At 36.4% G+C, this 21,293-nt stretch overlaps 1 long non-coding RNA gene across 1 annotated transcript; it reads right to left on the bottom strand.

The window, feature by feature from the left end:
• Positions 1–14,361: 14,361 nt before the first annotated feature.
• On the bottom strand, positions 14,362–15,646 carry LOC120527764. Its single transcript, XR_005633399.1, has 3 exons — positions 15,454–15,646; positions 14,994–15,082; positions 14,362–14,913 (listed from the first exon to the last, which is right to left on the bottom strand). It is a non-coding gene; the product is annotated as an uncharacterized LOC120527764 (long non-coding RNA).
• Between the last annotated feature and the right edge of the window lie 5,647 nt (positions 15,647–21,293).

Below are 21,293 nucleotides of genomic sequence, written 5' to 3' on the forward strand. Positions count from 1 at the left end.
ATGTCCACCTTACTTCATTGTCTGATGTCCACTTCTGGAAAAGCCAGGAGTGTGTGGCATAGCTCAGGTTCCAATTGATGAGTTTGTTGTGAAGAAGCTCTGGCATGACTGTGTTTGATGTTGAAATAAAATCCAGAAAATCTTGGCATAAGTATCATCAGTAAGCAAACTGAAGGGAGTCAAGGAGAGAATCTGTGACAGACTTGAGATTCTAAACATTTAGATGTTCAAATGCTTTCGTTATTACTGAGGTCAGTTGGACTGGTTGGTAGTCATTACGACAGGAAATATTTTGCTTTTTTGGCATTTGGGCAATGCTGAGGACTTTGCGATATCCAGGAAATCTCATTCATCCAGAAACTGAATAAAATATCTGTACGCCCTGGTGCTAACTCATCATTACTGTGGGGGGGAGAGGTGTGTCCAACTACTTTAAGACAATTCTATCTATAACAGTAAAAATGCTTTATGCTCAGTGATATGAATGAATGAAGTGAAATAGGGGTCATTTAGGTGAACGCTGGCCATAAGCAGGGAGAGATCTATGTGGGTTGGAGGAGTGCAGCTTAAATCTTAAAACTCACTAGTCAAGAATCAGTCAATGGCAGTGGGGTCAGCATTTCTACTTAATAATCATTTATAGTCCAGTCCTGTCAGAGGAAAAATCACTACTAATCCCAAAAAAAAAACAAATAAAATAAGTAAATGAAATGGTATTGGAAGAAATTATGTTCTTATATCACAAAATTATTTATTTGTGTCTCTTAAGACTCTTTATTCTTTTAAGTTTTTATATTCAGAACAAATGAGGTTATTATTCAATTCTTTTCAAAATTCTAAAGTTCTTTTTTATTTCTTTTATCTTTTGAAAAAACGTTTTCTTTCTTAACAAGTGCAAAATATATTATTTACAATTTTTACAATCAATATCTGTACAGTATGTTAGTTACAAAACTGTTTTGTTATAACTGATAGTTGTGTCTTTTATTTTCATGTACACAAGTCCTTTAAATTCCCAACTCACCAATGATACTTTCGAAAAATAAATTCAAGTTACCTTTTTTTAAATTTATTTTTTCAGGATTTCAATGATTTCTTTTCTTCTGTTTATTCAAGAAATATATCTTCTTTCTTCCCCCAACACCAACTTCTTCAGAAAAACCACTTGCCCCCCAAAAAAATATTTCTTCTCAACAAAAAAAAACTTTTACCTTCTTTTAGAGAGGAAAAATATCCTTTTTGCTGTAAAAATTATATTAATACTGTTTTATAACTTCTATTTTTAATTGTAGTTAGAGTAGTATCAAAATACAACTTAAATAAGAATCCTTCTATGTTTATAAGTGGACAAGAAAGTTCTAGAAGTAGAAAAATACAAACTAAAAGATAGACAAACTAAAACTCATCACACCTGACGTTTCAAGTCCCTACTCTTCCTCAGTGGTGACTGACTTTAAGAAAAGAAGAAAAAGAAGGAAGAAGTTATTTAACGGTATAAACAATCCACTACTCCTTTTTGACTCAAAAGTAAAGTGTTCTTTTACCTTAAATTTTTTTCGAACTCTGTTTCCACACAGGAGGACCTGGCATGGTTAGGTTTGTACTACAGTTAAGGTTAACGGATAAACCGTCCACCTTACCACCTCAGACTATAAAAAGCTAAAGGGGTGCTTGCTGTCTCCACCCTGTGTGTTTTTTTAGTTTAAAAAAAATCTAAATCACAAAATTCAAATTTGTTCAAATATTTACTGTATATTGTGATCTCTTAACCATACTATTGGGTATATATTTTAATTTTTTTGTATATATCCATAGCTCTTGTTTGTAATCTTCCAAATAAAATGTGATAACAAATAAGCCGTGATTTTCTAAAGAAATAAAAATGTTATTTGCAGCTAATTATTTTGATTGGAATGTGGTTTTCCTGGCAGAAACTAACATATGATGTAACTATATTTGTATACTCCTCGAAACCAGCCCAGGCTTCTATGAGCACATTCCAGAGAGTTGAATTCAGGCTATTCTGTATCCTCACTAGTCCAAATGCACTGTTTTTATTTCTAGTTTTGCTTATTTTATTTTTCTTTTTGTAAGAAGAAGCAGGAACTATTATGATCTGGTCCCAAGTTTTTCTGTTTCTAATATAATATTCAGATCCATCACCAGCATGGAATCATTAATGTGACCCAAGGTAGTAACTATAGAGACCAGGGGCCTCATGTATAAACGGTGCGTACGCACAGAAATGTTGCGTAAGAACTTTTCCACGTTCAAATCGCGATGTATAAAACCTACACTTGGCGTAAAGCCACGCACTTTTCCACGGTACCTCATGCCTTGTCGTACGCAAGTTCTCCGCTCGGTTTTGCAAACTGGCGGCACCCAGCGTCAAAGCAATGGTACTGTTCTTGTGTGATTACTCATTATTTTCATGACGCAGCTTTATAAATACACAGAAACTAACCGCATATTGTTTATTAGTGTAATGCATCTGATTGTAATTAACTTGTAACAATATAATGGTAGAGGGAACAGCCATAGTATTCCAAATGCCATAACTGCTTTAGCGTTGTTACTCTCACTTCTTCTTCTTCTTTCAGCTCCTCCCGTTAGGAGTTGCCACAGCGGATCATCTTTTTCCATATTACTCTCACTGCACGACACAGAGTATTTATATCACTGTATCTGAGTGTGAATCACAGCAGCAGCTGATCGGAAAGAGAATTATCGGTATACAGCTTTAAGGACACGCTGTCTCAGCCACTGCAAAATGTTTAAAGCCTTTCCTGTACGGACCTCGCGGTTCAGAAACAGTTTAATCCCAAGAATTTTAAATGCACTCAATCAATTGCTCCTTGTAGAACGGTTTGTACTTATAAGTACAATCACCCCACTGTAAACTTGCACTACAGTTATAATATCTCACAACCTGGGCCACTTTATAAAGCGCGTATTTACATATGATGACGATATCATTTTTAAGGTGAAATGCAGCAAAATATGTTTGTTAAATTATACACATAAAACTTTAACTTCATTTAAATAATCTATATTCTTCACTGGGAGTGTCGTGAAGGATAGAATAATTAAACATGTACTACGAAGATATTTCAATGTTCTTTAAACGTTTTGAAGAATCGGCGCTAAACTTACAGATTGCTTAACGTCTATTACAGAGCTGATTGTGTGGCGATCGGTTACTTGGGGAAAGAAAAGCAAGGACTCTTGGGCGCCACCAATACATATTGAATATAAAACAGAAAGAGAAAATAACAACACAGCTAAAAACGCAGCGACAAATTTCGACAAAAGATAAATGCTTGTCATGAGCACAAGGGTCAGGAAACACATGTTTAATAATGTGCTTTAGCTCCTATCATCATGAAAATGACATCACGTATACATCTCAGTATTTTAGTTATTCAGAGAGCTGTAATATCACAAATGTAATGGACTCTGTGTCCAGTTGGAGGAAGAGAGCCGGTTTAAGAAGCAAGTAGTGATTCACACACATAGATCACATACGAGTAGAAGATCAAATACAAAACAAAGCATTTAACGTGCTACTTTAATTACGATGTAATTTTGAGAAACTGGTTAATTAAACGATTTTAAGATGAATTAATGAGATTAAAGTTGACATTTCGTGCTTTTTCTACACCGTGTGCCTTTTTTCTCTGTACCCTAATAAGCTTTCATATGACACTCAGACAGTGGGCTTACAACTCTTCTTTTCACGGCAACTTTGATATGTGACTTCTTTTTTATTTCCGGCACCGTGCGATTTTGTGAATGTGAGCTTTCAAGTTTCTCCAACACGCTATGTCACTCGATCAACTTCATTTTGTTGATTATACCACGGTTTATTTGAACAAATAGTATTTTTTCCTTTGCCTCCACTTGGTATTCGCTGAAATTCTTATATTTTCCCTGTGCTTTTCCCATTGTCTTTTCACAGAAGGCTGCGCTTAAGGGCGATTTATATTGATTTGCATATTCAAATAGGCGTAATTCTGGGAGGATTTGGGGCGTTACAAAATGCGCGTTCACGAGCGTTAGTTTTCACGCTGATCGGGATTTATGTAGCGGAAGAACGTGGAAGTTGGAGTACGCACAGATTCCTGCATCTGGATTTTTCTGTGCGTAAGCACATTTCGGCTTTTGTGCTTACGCCATGTTATAGTGAGAGTTCTACGCACGGCATTATACATGAGGCCCCAGGTATTTATTCCCAGCAGTAGAGCCCTGATCTGCTACTAGGAACATAAACCTCAGTTAGAATAACGGATGCAAAATTCCCCAACAGACAAAATGATTTGCAATTCATTTTTAGTAAGTCCCAAATAAGGCAAGCAGGTTCTTTCAAACATTATGTTACCAATTCAATACATATTTTTTTAAATAAAAATCACAATCCATCACATTTACATTTCTTGGAAATGTCATAACATTGTTCAGCACAGAAAAGAATATTATCCAGGAGTTTCATTGTATAATAATTAGACGTTTAAATTAAACCTTGTAATATAAAAAGTTTGCTATGGGTATAAGAAGTTGTAGTATTTCAGTAATGGAACATAAACAAAATGACGGTGACAAAATACAAAGAGTAGCACCCTGTCACCTTCTTTCTTCACCATAATGTATGCTAATTTATATAAAGAATACATACATTTGAAAAACAGACAACTACAGCCGTCTATTGGCATCAAAGAGTGAAAGCAGACCTGACTCATCACATAGTCAATCTGCAATCATGTTTACTAATCAGAAAACAATTTCAGATTTATTTTATATAAGGTGTAACCTATCGATTCATTCTTAACTGAATCAGGGTCACTGGAGCTGGAGCCAATAACTGCAACATTTGATGCAAGACATGAACCTATTGTATCTTTCACCAGGATAGGTTTACCTTATTTACATAAAATCATTTCTCAACTGAGAACCTTCATATGCGCCCTTGACCCAATACCAACAAGTTTTTTCAAAGAACTATCAGGTGCACTAATTGACCTATTTCTAACCTGCCTTTCTTAAGTAAAATTCTAGAGAAGGCAGTCATTATGCACCTAAATGACCACCTCAATAAACATGCTATTCTTTATAAGTTTCAGTCGGGTTTTAGAACAAATCACAGTACAGAAACTGCACTCGTTAAAGTAGTAAATGGCTTGCGGGTAAATGCAGACAGAGGCCATTTATCTGTTCTCATTCCTCTTAGATCTGAGTGCCACATTTGATACCATTGATCACAATATTCTTAGAAATCACCATAGTCAGTGGGTGGGCCTCTCTGGCAGTGTCTTAAATTGGTTTGAATCCTACCTGACAGGTAGAAAATTCTTTGTTAGTTGTGGTAATTGTACTTCAAAGACACATGATATTATATATGGTGTGCCACAAGGCTCTATCCTAGGTCCGCTGCTCTTTTCAATTTACATGCTTCCGTTAGGTCAGATTATTTTGTGGCATAACGTGAACTACCACAGCTATGCTGATGACACGCAACTGTATTTATCAACAGCACCTGATGACTCTGAATCTATAGTTTCACTAATACAATTTCTTACTTGTGTTTCTGAGTGGATGAGTAGTAAGTTTCTCAAGCTAAATAAAGAAAAAACTGAAATTTTAGTGATTGGCAATAATGGGTATAATGAGGTTATTAGAAATAAACTTAATGAATTAGGATTAAAAGTCAAGACGAAGGTAAAGAATTTAGGGGTAACTGTTGACAGTGACCTGAATTTTAAATTGCATATTAATAAGATCACTAGGACAGCATTTTTTCATTTAAGAAATATATCTAAAGTTAGACCTCTTATAGCATTGAAAGATGCTAAGAAATTAGTTCACTCTTTTGTTTTCAGTCGACTAGATTACTGTAATGCACTCCTCTCAGGACTACCCAAAAAAGACATAAATCGTTTGCAACAAGTGCAGAATGCAGCTGCTAGAGTCCTAACTAGGAAAAGAAAATCCCAACACATGTCTCCAGTTTTGATGTCACTACATTGGTTACCTGTGTCATTCAGAATTTACTTTAAAATACTGCTTATGGTTTACAAAGCCTTAAATAATCTTGCTCCATCTTATACAGCATATCAGAGTGTCTGACATTTTATATTCCAAATCGTAACCTTAGATCTTCAAATGAGTGTCTGCTTTGAATTCCAAGAGCTAAACTTAAAAGAAGTGGTGAGGTGGCCTTCTTCTGTTATACACCTAAAATCTGGAATAGCCTGGCAATAGGAATTCGCCAGGCTGAAATGGTGGAGCACTTTAAAATACTGCTTAAAACACATTACTTTAACATAGCTTTCTCATAACTTCATTTTAATTTAATCTTGATGCTCTGCATATTCAATTAATTATAATATTAATTAATTATAATATTATAATTATAATAATACTAATTATCATTACTATTCATGGTGGCTCCAAAATCTGTACTAACACCTACTCTCTTTTCTGTTCTTTTTCTGTTTTATTTATGGTGGCGACCTGCACCACCACCACCTAATCAAAGCACCATGATTTCCCTACATTGATGGATTAAAGGCCAGAAGTCCACGTGACCATCATCATCAAGTCCTTCAATGAGAACCCTGAATACAATGAGGACTTATCATTTATGTTAGGTAGAATGCCTAGAGGGGGCTGGGCGGTGTCATGGCCTGGAACCCCTGCAGATTTTATTTTTTCTTCAGCCATCTGGAGTTTTTTTTGTTTGTTTTTTCTGTCCTCCCTGGCCATTGGACCTTACTTTTATTCTATGTTAATTAGTTTTCTCAGATTTTAATTCTTACTTTGTCTTTTTTATCTTTCTTCATCATGTAAAGCACTTTGAGCTATATTATTTGTATGAAAATGTGCTATATAAATAAATGTTGTTGTTGATGAACCAACAAATTAAATGTTAGTTTTAAAAAAAAAAAATAGAACAATCAAAAGCATTTTACTGAAACATTTCAAATTTTCTTAAATTAAACAGTGATAAAACTGAGGTTCTCCTCATTGGTTCAAAATCATCATTATCCAAAACCAATAATTTTTCTTTTATTATTGATAACTCTGTTGTTTTCCCATCATCTCAGGTCAAGAGTCTGGGTGTCATCCTTGACAGTACTCTATCTTTCCAATGTCACATTAATAACATCACCCGGTCTGCTTACTTCCACTTACATAATATTAATCGCATTCGCCCCTCCCTCACTCCTCATACCACTGCCATTCTTGTTCATAGTCTTGTCACTTCTCGGCTGGACTACTGCAATTCACTCCTCTTTGGTCTCCCTAATAAATCTCTTCATAAGCTTCAGTTAGTCCAGAATTCTACAGCACGTATCATCACTGGAATCCCATCTTTTCACCATATTACTCCGGTCTTGCAGCAGCTTCATTGGCTCCCGATCAAGTTTCATATTGATTTTAAGATTCTGCTACTAACATTTAAGGCCATCCATAGCATATTGGTCTGACCTTCTACATGTTGCCATTCCCTCCCGTAACCTTAGATCCTCTTCCTCCACCCATCTGACCATTCCTCCCACCCGTCTAACCACCATGGGGAGAAAAGCTTTCAGCCATTCTGCTCACAAGCACTGGAACTTATTACCTGTGGATCTCCAAAATATCAAATCATATTCATCTTTCAAATGTAAACTTAAAACACATTTGTTTAAAATGGCTTTTTCTTCTTCCTCCTGATTATAGTGGTTTTGTTTGGTTTTAATTTTTAGATTTTCTGATGTTTTAAGTTGTTTATAATTGTGTCTTTTATTTATTTATTGTTTGTTCGGTGTCCTTGAGTTCTCTGAAAGGCGCCTTGTATAAATAAAATGTCAAAAAAAAAAAAATGCTTCACTATGATGTGAATGAGTTAAAAAGAAAAAAGATCACAAAGGAATTTGGGGTGTTGATACATACAGTGGGCTGAAAGGAGATCCCATTAAAGTGCTGTAATGCCAAAGTGTTTCCTTAACTTTAATTCTTACAATTTCACCTAAAGATGTATACTGTAATAGAACTATAGCAACAGATTAGAGATTAAATAAATAATCTACACAAAGAGGCATAAACATGAATAACTTAATTACCCTGTCCAGCTGCTGTGATACTCCCATTTAGCCCTGCACCTTCAAGACTTTCAGTGTGGCTTTACTAAATATTAGAACTTTAACTGGCAAGACTTTATACGTTAATAATCTGATCAGTGATAGGAAAATCAACTTTCTTATGTTAAGTGAAACATGGCTCAGTGAAATGTGGTGTGGCAGTGTTAATTGAAGATGCCCTTATGAAGTACAGCTTTATAGATTTGGTTCACCAAGGAAACAAGCAGTGGTTTAGCAAGTATCTGCTTAAGTGGAATAAACTGTGTAGATGCTGGTTTTCATACTTTCATGTCTTTCAAGTGCCTTACCATGGTTATTCAAGGAGTCTCGCAGTCTCTCATATTGACCATTTATATACCTCCAAAATATAATGCATCTTTTTTGACGAATTCTCACTTAGTATCTATAATAATAACTAACTATGATAGGTTCCTAATTGTAGGCAATTTCAGTTTTCATGTGGATAACAATGTGACACAAGAGAATTCATGAACTTACTGCACTCTTCATCCTAGTCAGCACGTCAGCCAGCCCACAGATAAGGGAGGACACAGGCTGGATTTAGTGATTTCAGAAGGATTAAATATGAGGCAGGACGTGCATATTGGTAATATCAGACCGCTTTTGCATATTGTTTAATGTATAAGTACCAATAAAATACAACTAGTGAGAAGTGTATTGTTAAAAAATATTATTTTGATACATCTGCAGCTTCGATGTTTGCTAATATTCTAAACAATCAGTCTGATTGTAGTGCTTACTTTAATAATGCTAATTATGTAAACCAGGAAGGTGGAATATTTTAATGCTTAGAGTTGTAGCTGACACAGTGGCCATGAAAAGACTGCTAAGAAATCCTACAGCACTATCATACATTGGAGGACCCAAATCATGTCTAATTTAAAGAGAATATGCTGGAGAGACTCTGAGAATCCACTAAAAAATACTGAATGCAAAAATATCTGAATATAACAACACAGTTCACCTTGACAGCAATGGAGTACATGGGGGCTAAAGGGGCGATGGCCCTGGGCATCCATATCTGGGTGGCATCCAATCCAAAGAGTGTTGCTGTGTTTTGAAAATAATTTTAATTCAATATGAACAAATTTAAATTATTATAGGTCATTCTCAGTAAACCACAGTGACTTCTAAGCACTAGACGTGCTCGCAACAGACCCGTGCGCAGCAAAAAGAGGCCTTCCTTTGTTAGCATTATGAAAACTATGTTTATTTCACATGGGACCGGTAATTGAACCCACAAGTCAAACAACCTTGAAAAGGGTTTCAGCATGAAACCTCCCTTAGTCCTGTATGTACAGTGAACATGTTAAGGGTCATTTGTTCAACCTTGGTGCAGTGAAGTGTTTTTCTGAGACTGAGTTTACCTCACTTATTTAATCTCTCATGTTCTTTTTCTAGCTAGTCTAGTAAGGTAAATTGGGGAAATATGTAGTCTGTGTAGCCAGAATAAATCTGGGTTATGTTATAATTCTTGCATGTACAGCAGTTCGGTCAGGGTTCTTGACCTTTCAGATTTTCCATGTAACAAGAGCATCTGACCAGCCTGTCTTTAATCAGCATTGAAAAAGAATTCCTTGCAGATGATGTAAAAAATGAAATAGTACAATTGTTTTCGGAGAGGAGACCTAATTTGTGGAAATAAACTTAAATGAATATTTAATTTGAATAAAGTGTTTATTACTTGTTTAATATGCATTTCTTTATCATATTCATATGACTTCTTTACCGTTCACTTTAACAGCACCTCAACTTATCTATTCTTGACAAATTTCAATCAAATTTAGAACAAATCATAGTACAGAAACTGATGATTTGTGGGTTAATGTAGACAGAGGCCATATCCGTTCTTGTTCTCTTAGACTTAAGTGCAGCATTTGACACAATAAACCGGTGATTCCCAATGTGGGGCAATTTGATTTTTTAGGGGGGCAATTCGAGAATTTAGGTACATTAAACAATTTATAAAATTAAAAACCAGAAATTCACTGTTAAAAATGATAGAAAAAAAATTATTACTTTTTACAGACATTTAGCTTATGCAGAAGAGTTAATCTAAAGGAGATTTAAGACTGCAAAGTGGTGGCAGGGGAAAGTGTAGTTAAGCAGCATAGGATGGTAGTCTGTAGGTTGACGTTGGAGATCAAGAAGAGGAAGAGAGTGAGGGCAGAGCCAAGAACCAAATGGTGGAAGGTGAAAAAGGAAGACTGCAAGGTTGAGTTTAGGGAGGTTCTGGGTGGCAGTGAAGAGTTACCAGACAGGAGTTACCAGACAGCTGGAAAACTACAGCAGATGTAGTAAGGGTGACAGCAAGAAGAGTGCTTGGTGTGATATCTGAAAAGAGGAAGGAAGAAAAGGAAACCTGGTGTTGGAATGAGGAAATAAAGGAGACTATACAGAGGAAGAGGATGGCAAAGAAGAAGTGGGATAGTCAAAGAGATGCAGTAAGTAGACAAAAGTACAAAGAGATTAGCGCAAGGTGAAGAGAGAGGTGGCAAAGGCTAAAGAAAAGGGGTATAATGAGTTGTATGACAGGTTGGACACTAAGGATGGAGAAAAGGACCTGTACCGATTGGCTAGACAGAGGGACCATTCTGGGAAAGATGTGCAGCAGGTTAGGGTGATAAAGGATAAAGATGGAAACATACTCACAAGTGAGGAGAGTGTGTTGAGCTGATGGAAAGAGTACTTTGAGAGGCTGATGAATGAATAAAATGAAAGAGAGAAGAGGTTGGATGATGTGGAGATAGTGAATCAGGAACTGCAACAGATTAGCAAGGAGGAAGTAAGGACAACTATGAAGAGGATGAAAAATGGAAAGGCCGTTGGTCCAGATGACATACCTATGGAAGCATCGAGGTATTTAGGAGAGATGGCAGCAGCATTTTTAACCAGATTGTTTAATGGAATCTTGGAAAGTGAGAGGATGCCTGAGGAGTGGAGAAGAAGTGTACTGGTGCTGATATTTAAAAATAAGGGGGATGTGCATGACTGCAGAAACTACAGAGGAATAAAATTGATGAGCCACAGCATGGTTATGGGAAAGAGTAGTGGAAGCTAGTTTAAGAAGTGAGGTGATGATTAGTGACCAGCAGTATGGTTTCATGCCAAGAAAGAGCACCACAGATGCAATGTTTGCTCTGAGGATGTTGATGGTGAAGTTTAGAGAAGGCCAGAAGCAGTTGCATTGCATCTTTGTGGACCTGGAGAAAGCATGACAGGGTGCCTTGAGTGGAGCTGTGGTATTGTATGAGTAAGTCGAGAGTGTCAGAGAAGTACGTAACAGTTATACAGGATATGTATAAGGGAAGTGTGACAATGGTGAGGTCTGCTGTAGGAGTGACAGACGCATTCAAGTTGGAAGTGGGATTACATCAGGGATTGGCTCTGAGCCCTTTCTTATTTGCAATGGTGATGGACAGGTTGACATATGAGATTAAAGAGGAGTCCCTGTGGACTATGATGTTTGCTGATGACCTTGTGATCTGTAGCGATAGTAGGGAGCAGGTTGAGGAGACCCTGGAGAGGTGGAGATATGCTCTAGAGAGGAGAGGAATGAAGGTCAGTAGGAACAAGACAAGATACATATGTGTAAATGAGAAGGAGGTCAGTGGAATGGTGAGGATGCAGGGAGTAGAGTTGGCGAAGATGGATGAGTTTAAATACTTGGGATCAACAATACAGAGTAATGGGGATTGTGGAAGAGAGGTGAAGCTTGTTTAGACCAAATTAATGACATTATGGACTTCCTCCACGTGAGTAGGAGTTCACTTTTAGAATAGGTAATAATATGAATAAGGTATTTGTTACAGTGGGGGACATCATGATTTTAGAGAGGCTGAGGTAGGGTATCAACAACAACAACATTTATTTATATAGCACATTTTCATACAAACAGTAGCTCAAAGTGCTTTACATATTAAAGAATAGAAAAATGAAAGACATAATTATAAAAAATAAATCAACATTAACATCGAATAAGAGTAAGGTTCAATGGCCAGGGGGGACAGAAAAAACAAAAAAAACTCCAGACGGCTGGAGAAAAAATAAAATCTGTAGGGATTCCAGACCATGATACCGCCCAGTCCCCTCTGGTATGGCCAAAAAAAGGTTGGGAACCAGTGCCATAGACTATAATATTTTTATAAATCGCCTTAGACGATGGACCCTCTGGCAGGTTCTCAAATTGGTTTCAGTCGTACTTAACAGGTAGAAAATTCTTTGTTATCTATATTGTTTGTACTTCAGAGACCCATGATATAGTATATGGTGTACCACAAGGATCTATTTTGGATGCACTGCTTTTTTCAAACTAAATGCCTCCATTAGGACAGAAAATCTCAAATCCCAAGTTGAATTATCACTTCTGTGTAAATGACACACAGTTTTATTTATGAATAGGGCCTGATGACCCTGACGCTCCTGGATCTCTGAACCAGTGTCTTAACAGTATTTTCAATTGGATGAGTAGAAACTAAGAAAGGAAAAAAACAAGTTTTAGTGCCTGGCAAATATGGAAATAATGAGAGTATTAAAAATAAACTTAGGTTTAAAAGTCAAGGCAGAGGTAACGAATTTAGAGGTAGTCATTGACTCTGACCTAACCTTTAAGTAGCCCATTAACCAGATTAGTAGAACTACATTTTTTAACTTTTTAACACAACAAAATTACTCGTGTCAGCTTTACGTTGTATTTAAATTCCAATATGAAATAGTTGAGATATATAACAATACAATAAATAAATAAAGTGTGAACTAAAAACTGAGTAATCATATAAAATATGTTCAAAATATTGACAAGATGCCATATATGTTAAAGTAACCAGGATGATTATTGCATAAATGCACAGCAGTATAGATTATTATCGCATTTTAGTAAACAGTCATTACACACTACCTACATTAATTGTACATGATCAATGACAACGATTTCAGATTGAAGAGATATGAGTTCAATAAGTTTATAGCAGTTTGAAAAGAGTTTTTTTTTTTTTTTTCTATTTGTAGCATACAGATTGATCTGAAATGCCTGCCTGATGGGAGAAGCTCAAACAAGTTCTGTCCAAGATGAGTGTTTGCCTTGGTGATGTTTTTAGCCCTTATTACACAGGGAATCTTGTATAGATGATCAAGTGATGGCAGTTCAGTTCCATTTAACGTGCTGTGATGTTTTTATGATCCACTACAGGGCTTTTTTGGCAGGTTTGGTGCAGTTGTTGTACCAGGCTGTCATGCAGTTAGTCAAAATAAGTGTGTATATATGTAAAAATGAACTGTTGATGCACTTTTCATCCCTGGAAAAACTTTTAAAAATAACTTTACATATTATAATGAAATACACGTGTGTCATAGGGCATCATGGTTTACAAAACTTTGTTTCGGTAATACTAGTGGATTGCATAAAGAGTCTTTCAAGAAAAAGAAATCTTCATTTCATGTCTAATCCACAAAGCACAACCCCAGCACCATCTTCTGTGATACTATTGCTTGTCTTGTACTCAGATTTAAATAGCTTTTATTCACCCATATAGTGTCTTAAATGCGAGTTAATAACTGAATAAATGAAAAAGGAAATACTTTTCATGCAAATTTTATTGAATAAATGTTATGAGAACAAAAGTGAACAATGTGAGAACAATACACCTAAAAAAAACATTTGTCAAATGTACAAAAAAAAAAATCACCACAGATTTAACATTTTACCCAGAGCACAGAAAATTTAAAGTTACATTTTTTGCTATTTTGATCATTAAAATTATTCCACAAATAACTTCTGTAACATTTTAATACTAATAAAGTCCAAACTGCAAAACTGCTTAACAAATACATATAACTTTATGAAACTGAGAAAATACATATACACAAAAAGTACACAAGAGGAAAATTATATATATCTGATGGTCAGATGGCCCTGTTGAAGAACACAAAAAGGTCTAGTTGGTCAGGATGCTTGACAAAACAACTTCTCAGGGTCACAAGGTCACAGACTCCCCAGGCCTCTGTGGACATTCTTAGCAAGCATATTGTTGTAGTGTTAATCCAAATGCAACTCCATTTCAAGAGGGTCTTCAGAAATCTTCTCTCTTCAGCACCACAGACAGTTGCACAAGACTTGACCAGGGTGCATGGCAAAGGGCATCACCGGACAAAAAAAAGAAAACAGCCAAAAAACAATGGTTATTATCTAGTGTAAATCTTTCAAAGTGTATGCAGTTCAATTCATAAACCCTTACAACTGATAGAAGTGGGAATTAAACAGAGGTGAAGTTTAAAAATGGTGTTTTAAAAGTATTTTGATAGGTTTTTCATTTATAGCTGGCATTCTATATTTTTGGTATACATGTGCAAGCTGCTTCACCAGTCCTTTCATAAGCAAATTAGTTGGCAATATTGGTTGTGGATTAAAGATTAAAATGAGGAGTGTTGGGGGAGAGACAGTACCAAATACAGGAAGGGACTAAATTGTTCAGAGCTTTTTATGTAATGAATAGTAAAGCACTTTAAAATCAATTGTGAAGGAGACAGCCATCCAGTTTATTAAAGCTAAGGTCAAGTAAATGAGCTTGGAATATGGAGAAAAACAAAATGTAAACAAAACAAGATACATTACCCCAGAATACTTGGCAATGACGCAGTAGATTCAGACCCAAGACTCAAATGAAGGATTCTGGAAGCACTGGGCAGTAGCATCATCTTCTATTCCAACAGATATCACAGCATTCCCTCCTTCTTTAATTACTGCCCTATCTTTCGATTAAATTCTTCCACTTCACTAAGGCAAGTAAAATATAAAAATAATAAATAAGAATTGTTCAAACACTTACTTCAAACATTCATAGACTTGACTTTTACCCGACACTGTATTCTGGGCCACCAAGAAATAAATCTTCTGCCTCCTGTCCTGATACACCTTGTAGAGCAGCCAGGGCATGGATGATGGACTATCCAAAAGTAAGAAAAAACAGAATACAAAAGTTGCTTGCATGTAACTGAAATATGACCACATCACATTATAAGTGAAGGCATACACGAATTACCCAATAACAAAGCATAAAACCCTAAGAATGTGTTCTTTATTTTGCAAATGAAACAGCCTGGTTTTGTTTCTATTGAAACTCATACAATGAGAAAAACAACAGTTAACGTGATTGCGAGGATTCATACACAGATTAAGATATTGTGATCTAATGTTGGGGGAATTGCATAGTCTATTGCATAAGAAAAAACACATTGCTATATTGAAGTGGGCAGAAGACTACAGATCATCTGGTGCACAAATTATTTACATAACAGGCCACTCCAGCGGTCTTACCTCAGGGAATAAGACATCCAGAATGAACTGCACACGATCTCTAATAGGGAATGCTGTTTGTACAGTTCTCAGAAATCTCTCAAGATATGAGAAAAGGGCATCCTGTTGTTCGTCAGACTCCAGGTACACAGGCACTCGGAAAGATGACTTTTCCTGGAATCTATCCAGCCACTTAGAAGGCTCATTACCACGGAGTATCTTCTGTGTTGAAGAAACAAAAAAAAAAAGGCCAATGTTGCTTGTAAATGCATTAAGCGATAGGTTATTATTATAGAGCCCCCTTTCTCCCCTTATATTTAAGTTAACTTTATCTACCCTTAAATGGTCTCACACCAATCACTTAAGTAAAAAGTGAATGAAATATTACAAGACTAGGTACCAAGTTGTCCCTGTACTACATGAGTAGCACACCACACCTTTACTGATAGCTATGTGCAATGGCAGTCCAACGTGAGGTGTCCACTTCCAACAGAATCCTTAGATTACAGTTTGGCGTCTTTATTGACATGTATTAACTCTTTAAAATCTGATCCATGGACTTTGCTAATAATTCAGTAACATACCGACAAATGCTGCTGGGAGCCTTGTGCTTCTACAATGAAGTCTACCAGCTTCTTCTCATCTGTCACCCAGTCACTCACAGCTTGCATGTGAGATGGGACAGTTGAAGAGATTTGCCCAGACACTCTAAAAAGAGGCTGAAGTGTGCCTTGCAACAACTCAACAGCTTCATCGCTCCAGTAAGCAAACCGTTGGCCATGTCTTGTAAACAATGAAGATAAGTAATTTTTTGTGTGTTTAAGATAATACAATGAGACACTACAACATTGCAGAAATGTTATACCCCTCTATCTGAAACCTCTCCATCAGTAGGATGCACCACCAATGGCGGATCAACGGTATGTCACTCTGAAAAAGGAAAAGAAAATATATAGTGCAATAATTAGACAAATGGGACAAATACCTGAGCTTTTTTTTATAAAAAATAAGTTACCTCAGTAAACGTAAATCTAGTACGTGTGCAGAGGCAAAGGGCATACTGTAAAATACAAACAGTCTAAGTCATCTTCTCAAACCTTGAAAGAGATTTTGAAAGATGAAAATGTTTGAGAAAAGCAGACACTTACCATTAGCATGAGGATGCCACAACAGTTTCCAGAGGTCTGCTGAGGAAAGTCCTGGAAAATACACAATATTGAATATCTATAGAGGCCATAAGTGAATGTTGTGAAGAATGCCAATCTATGTGACAGTTGATGTTTAACGTTGAGCAATCAACAGACAACACTGTAAAAGAATAAAAGCATTTACTTCTAAATGTCTGCCCATCTTCTCAGTCCAAGGTCCTGGGTCAATGCGGCGTGCAATTTGTCTGAAATATTAAATGAAAACACAATATTACAATCCTGCTGTTGATTAAACAACTGTCTCTAGGTCAAACCTTAAAAGAAACTTGTATCCATAGAAGGCGGCCGAAACTGGAACCTCTGGCCAAAGAACAAGGCCGCAATTGTAACCTGAAACCATAGAACAAGGGTGCAACCCGAACCTGTAACCACAGAACAAATCAGCAATATAACCTGCAGCCTTAGAATAAGACAGCAAGTAAAACCGCTGACCAAAGAACAAGGCCAAAATGGGAACCTGTAACTATGATAAGAGGTCAGAACTGGAACCTCAGACCACAAAACAAGACCACAACCTTAACCTGTAACCACAGAACAAAACCACAACCAAAACCTGCAGTCATAGAACAAGACTGCAACTAGAACATCTGGCCATAGAACAAGGCCATGACTGGAACTTGTACCCATTGAACAAAGGCCATCATTAAACAAGAACGGCAATTATTTCCAAACCTAAATATGGTTCTGTAGGCCTCATCGCCAAAACCATGAGGGCGAAGAGAATCTAAAAAAAATATCTCCCTTTCAGCTACCAGTAAAACCTGAAATGTTTCCATATGAATATATGGTTAACAGTGCTATGATTTGTCAAAATGATATAAACAAAAATATAGTAGATGTATGTAAGGAATTGAAACTCAACACATAGCAAATAGTGATCCACTTGATCTTGTTGCCTGCTCCAAGCAGGAAACAATATGGCATCTTTCAAACCCAGGTTGTCCTGTAATTAGAGATATAAATATTAACACACAATTATGAATATAAATGAACAAATAAATACTGAACTAGAAACTTACTGGAAAACCAACAAGTGGGTCCACATTCTTGGTTTTCCACGTGGGCACCACATACATATCCACAATATGAATATCTTTCCCCTGTTAAAAACAGAATTAAAGAGTTATAAAGAAATAAACCAATTTAGAAACAATATTTAATCCAACAAAAGGTCAGTGAATGAGACACAAAAACAAATTACATGTCTTTGGGCTGCTTCTTGTACTATCTTGAAGCAGGCATTTCCAATCTAGACCAAATTAACAGATTAAGTAAATCAATTATGCAAGTAAGTAATCTTTAATTCAGGTTTTCTTAGAAGGTTCTATTAATGAGTAAAAATACCAAAAAGTTAATACACTTACATTGGAATCCATGCACTGGTTTAACCCAAGACTCCAGAAGTCCTCACGCGTAAGACAGATATTTCCCTCCTTGACAATCAGTTCTGCTGAGGAACGATGTGGGTCCAGGGTATACTTCAGCTAAACACAAGTAATTATTGTAGAAGTTAATAAAAGATGTTCGTAAAAACACTCTGCAAGCTGGCTGTAAAACCACAATTACATTTCCGTTAAACAAGCAATAATGCAAAGGTGACAGGTCACTTGCCAGTTCATCCTGAAAAGGCCCCCAATCCTTCTCCCACTTATCTCATGATCATTCACTTGAGAAGATATGCAATATCGATGGTCTTGAAAACAGCAATCCTTAGTTGGTCCACGATCTGATATAATAGATTATAAAACAAACTTTTAAATTTCATTCTGTCTGTTACAAATAGCAGGAATTTAAAATTTCTCTTCTGGACCAGTTTCTACAGCAACATTCATTGAGGTTAAAACATTTATCCAGATCAGAAACTCAGGTAACACCCTTACTTTCCAAACTGTAGTACGGCCTCAGACGTGAGACATTGAGCTGATGGTGCTTTCCATCGTCTTTCAGGACTGTAGCGACACCTTTTGAAGAGATGCTGGATACAGTAAAAGGCCCTTGGTGACGGCTGGCAAGGCTCGGTTTCAGACATTGCTTTTTTGTGTTTTCAGAAACAAGGACAGAATCTCCAATATTGACTGTACATGTTTTCACCAACTTCCTTTTATGGTTTCCATAAGACCTCTGTTGTCTTGTCTGTGCCTTCTCAATATTCTTGAGAATCTGCAAAAGCAGGCATTAAACTTTAAATTCTGTAATATTTCATAGGCTATATCGATTAAGTCTTTTGTTGGGCCTTTTCATTTAAAGCTTTCATTTCTTTAACTCTGGTGTCAATATCTTCTTCTGTATCTCCAATGTCAATAGATTCTCCCATTGGACAGGCGTTTGAAACTTCTGGTAAGCGCGGATGTCAGTGAAAAAGCAAGAAATATGGAGTGTACCTTGTTGAAGACTGGTTATAAAAAGTTCACCATTAGCACACTGCATTAGGACTAATGAAAGGTCAAACACATTAGAAGTTTGGCAACCGGGGCATGTGTACCCACCTGCCTAGCCGTGTTGATGCCATATACAACTGCAGGAAGATGGAGATCCCAATCATTGTGGCTCTCATTAACATATTTTCTCAGTGCACATTTGATATTTTGATTTGTTCTTTCATCCTGTTTATTTCAAAAGGATTTACAAACATTTAACAAATAATCTTTTCTCAGTTACCAACAACATCCAATATGAATTAAAGAATTAAACACACACAATTACCTGCCCATTTGTCTGAGGATGGTAAGAACTGGAGACAGCATGCTTTATTTTTAGGACTCCAAAGATATTCTCATTTAGCTGTGGATGAAGAATCAACAGAATTGCTTCAGTAGTTCACACAAGGGATAATAAATGGGTTTATAAATAATGGACTTTCAAGAAATGTTTCAATTTAAAAATAAAAAGCATTTTTTTTTTCCCCAACAGTACCTCGTTGACAAACTCTTTGCCTTGGTCAGTAATGATCTTCCTAACCATGCCAAATGTGTACAGCTTCCCTATGATGGCTGCAGACACTTCACTCGCTGACTTAGACTGTAGAGGCTCAGCAACGATCCACTTTGTGTAGAGGTCAGTCATGGTCAACACATACTTGTTACTTCTGGCAGTTACACACATTGGGCCAAAGAGATCCAGACCTACCACCTCCCAAGCTTCTTTCACCTGATAAAATATTTGCCTTTAAATCTTTATCCTCATTCGATTTTATTTCACAAACCTGGAGCCCACCATTACCTTGATAGAATGCAAGAATGGTACCATAGTCTTGATGGGATCATTCAGCTGACAGCGGTGACAACATCTCACCTAAAACAAGAGATACAAACTGAATGAAATTTTGCATCATACGCTTACTTTGTAGATAAGAAAGAATTTAACACTTAAAGCTACAATAGATTTGGAAATAACTTTAGTAACGCACAAAGAAATTAGGGACAGCAGCAAGAATAACAAGAATATTACAAAAAAACAAGCATTTTATGAAGGAAAATCATCCTAAACAACTAGCTACCAGAGGATGATAAAACAGGGCTATTGACGACTTAAGTCTTGCTATGGTGCAAAACCAACTTTGTGAGGGTGACATCATAATTATTGCTCAATTGGTCTCTTGGCAAGGAAGGAACAGAGGACCACCTACTCTACTCTTTGGATTACTAGAAAAAATTTCACACACACAGTTACCTGCCCACTTGATCCTTTTAGACGCACTAAGGGTTTATGAGAGAACTGTAAAATTGGACAGAACAAACTGCACCAGTCCTCAAAAGAAGAATTGAAGTACAGAAACAGATACTTTAAGGAAACTGTATGACTGCCTGGTAATTGTATCTCAGCTGAACGGGTCTTGCAAAAACATATGACCAACATTTTAAAATGAACCAATTACTCTGTTTCTTAGTACAAGTCATGATAATCTACAACCTGAGGCAGAATCGTTAAATGTATCTCAAGATTCACACTGGAGTATTTGTAAATCTTACCCAATTAGCTACATCGTTTGTAAGAGTTGGCCAGAAATAGCCAGCAATAGCTCTGTTTCTGGTTCCTCTCACACCGTTATTGTTGCTGGTTCCAGGATTATCATGACACTCCATTAGGACAGCTCTCTTTTGTTCTTCACTCATAACAACCAGACGAATGTATTGTCGGTTTGGCCCGGTGTAAAAAAGTTGGTGGTCTGTCAGAGAACAAAATGATAAATTCAGTCATTACTCTTAACACTGATGAATACTGTGACTTATACTTTTAGGTCACTGGACTTAGAAGGTTAAATTTATTCTATGAATTAACTTTTCTGCTCCATTTAACTTTATTAACACTCTGTGGAGGGTTGCGGCACGGAGAGGGGTTTAATGAAAATAAATAAATAAATAAAACCACAACTATAGGTCACAAAGAATTACTTAGCTACACAAAATATTGCACTAACACTGCAATAAAAAGTAAACATAAGGCTTCTTAACAACAATTCTTTAGAAAACATTTAGCATTCGTTAGTGAATGCTAATTTACTTCTCTGTTTAAAAGAACTGTAAAATTTAGACACCTGATTTGAACTGCATCTAGGCAGTTCAGATTTTCATATTCCCAAAAAGAGAAAACCTACTAATTCATTAATCAAGTATATATCGGTAAGTAACAGGAAAGTTCACCCAAGCAGTTTTT

The sequence above is a fragment of the Polypterus senegalus genome, chromosome 4 (assembly GCF_016835505.1).
Source record: "Polypterus senegalus isolate Bchr_013 chromosome 4, ASM1683550v1, whole genome shotgun sequence".
Lineage (NCBI taxonomy): Eukaryota > Metazoa > Chordata > Cladistia > Polypteriformes > Polypteridae > Polypterus > Polypterus senegalus.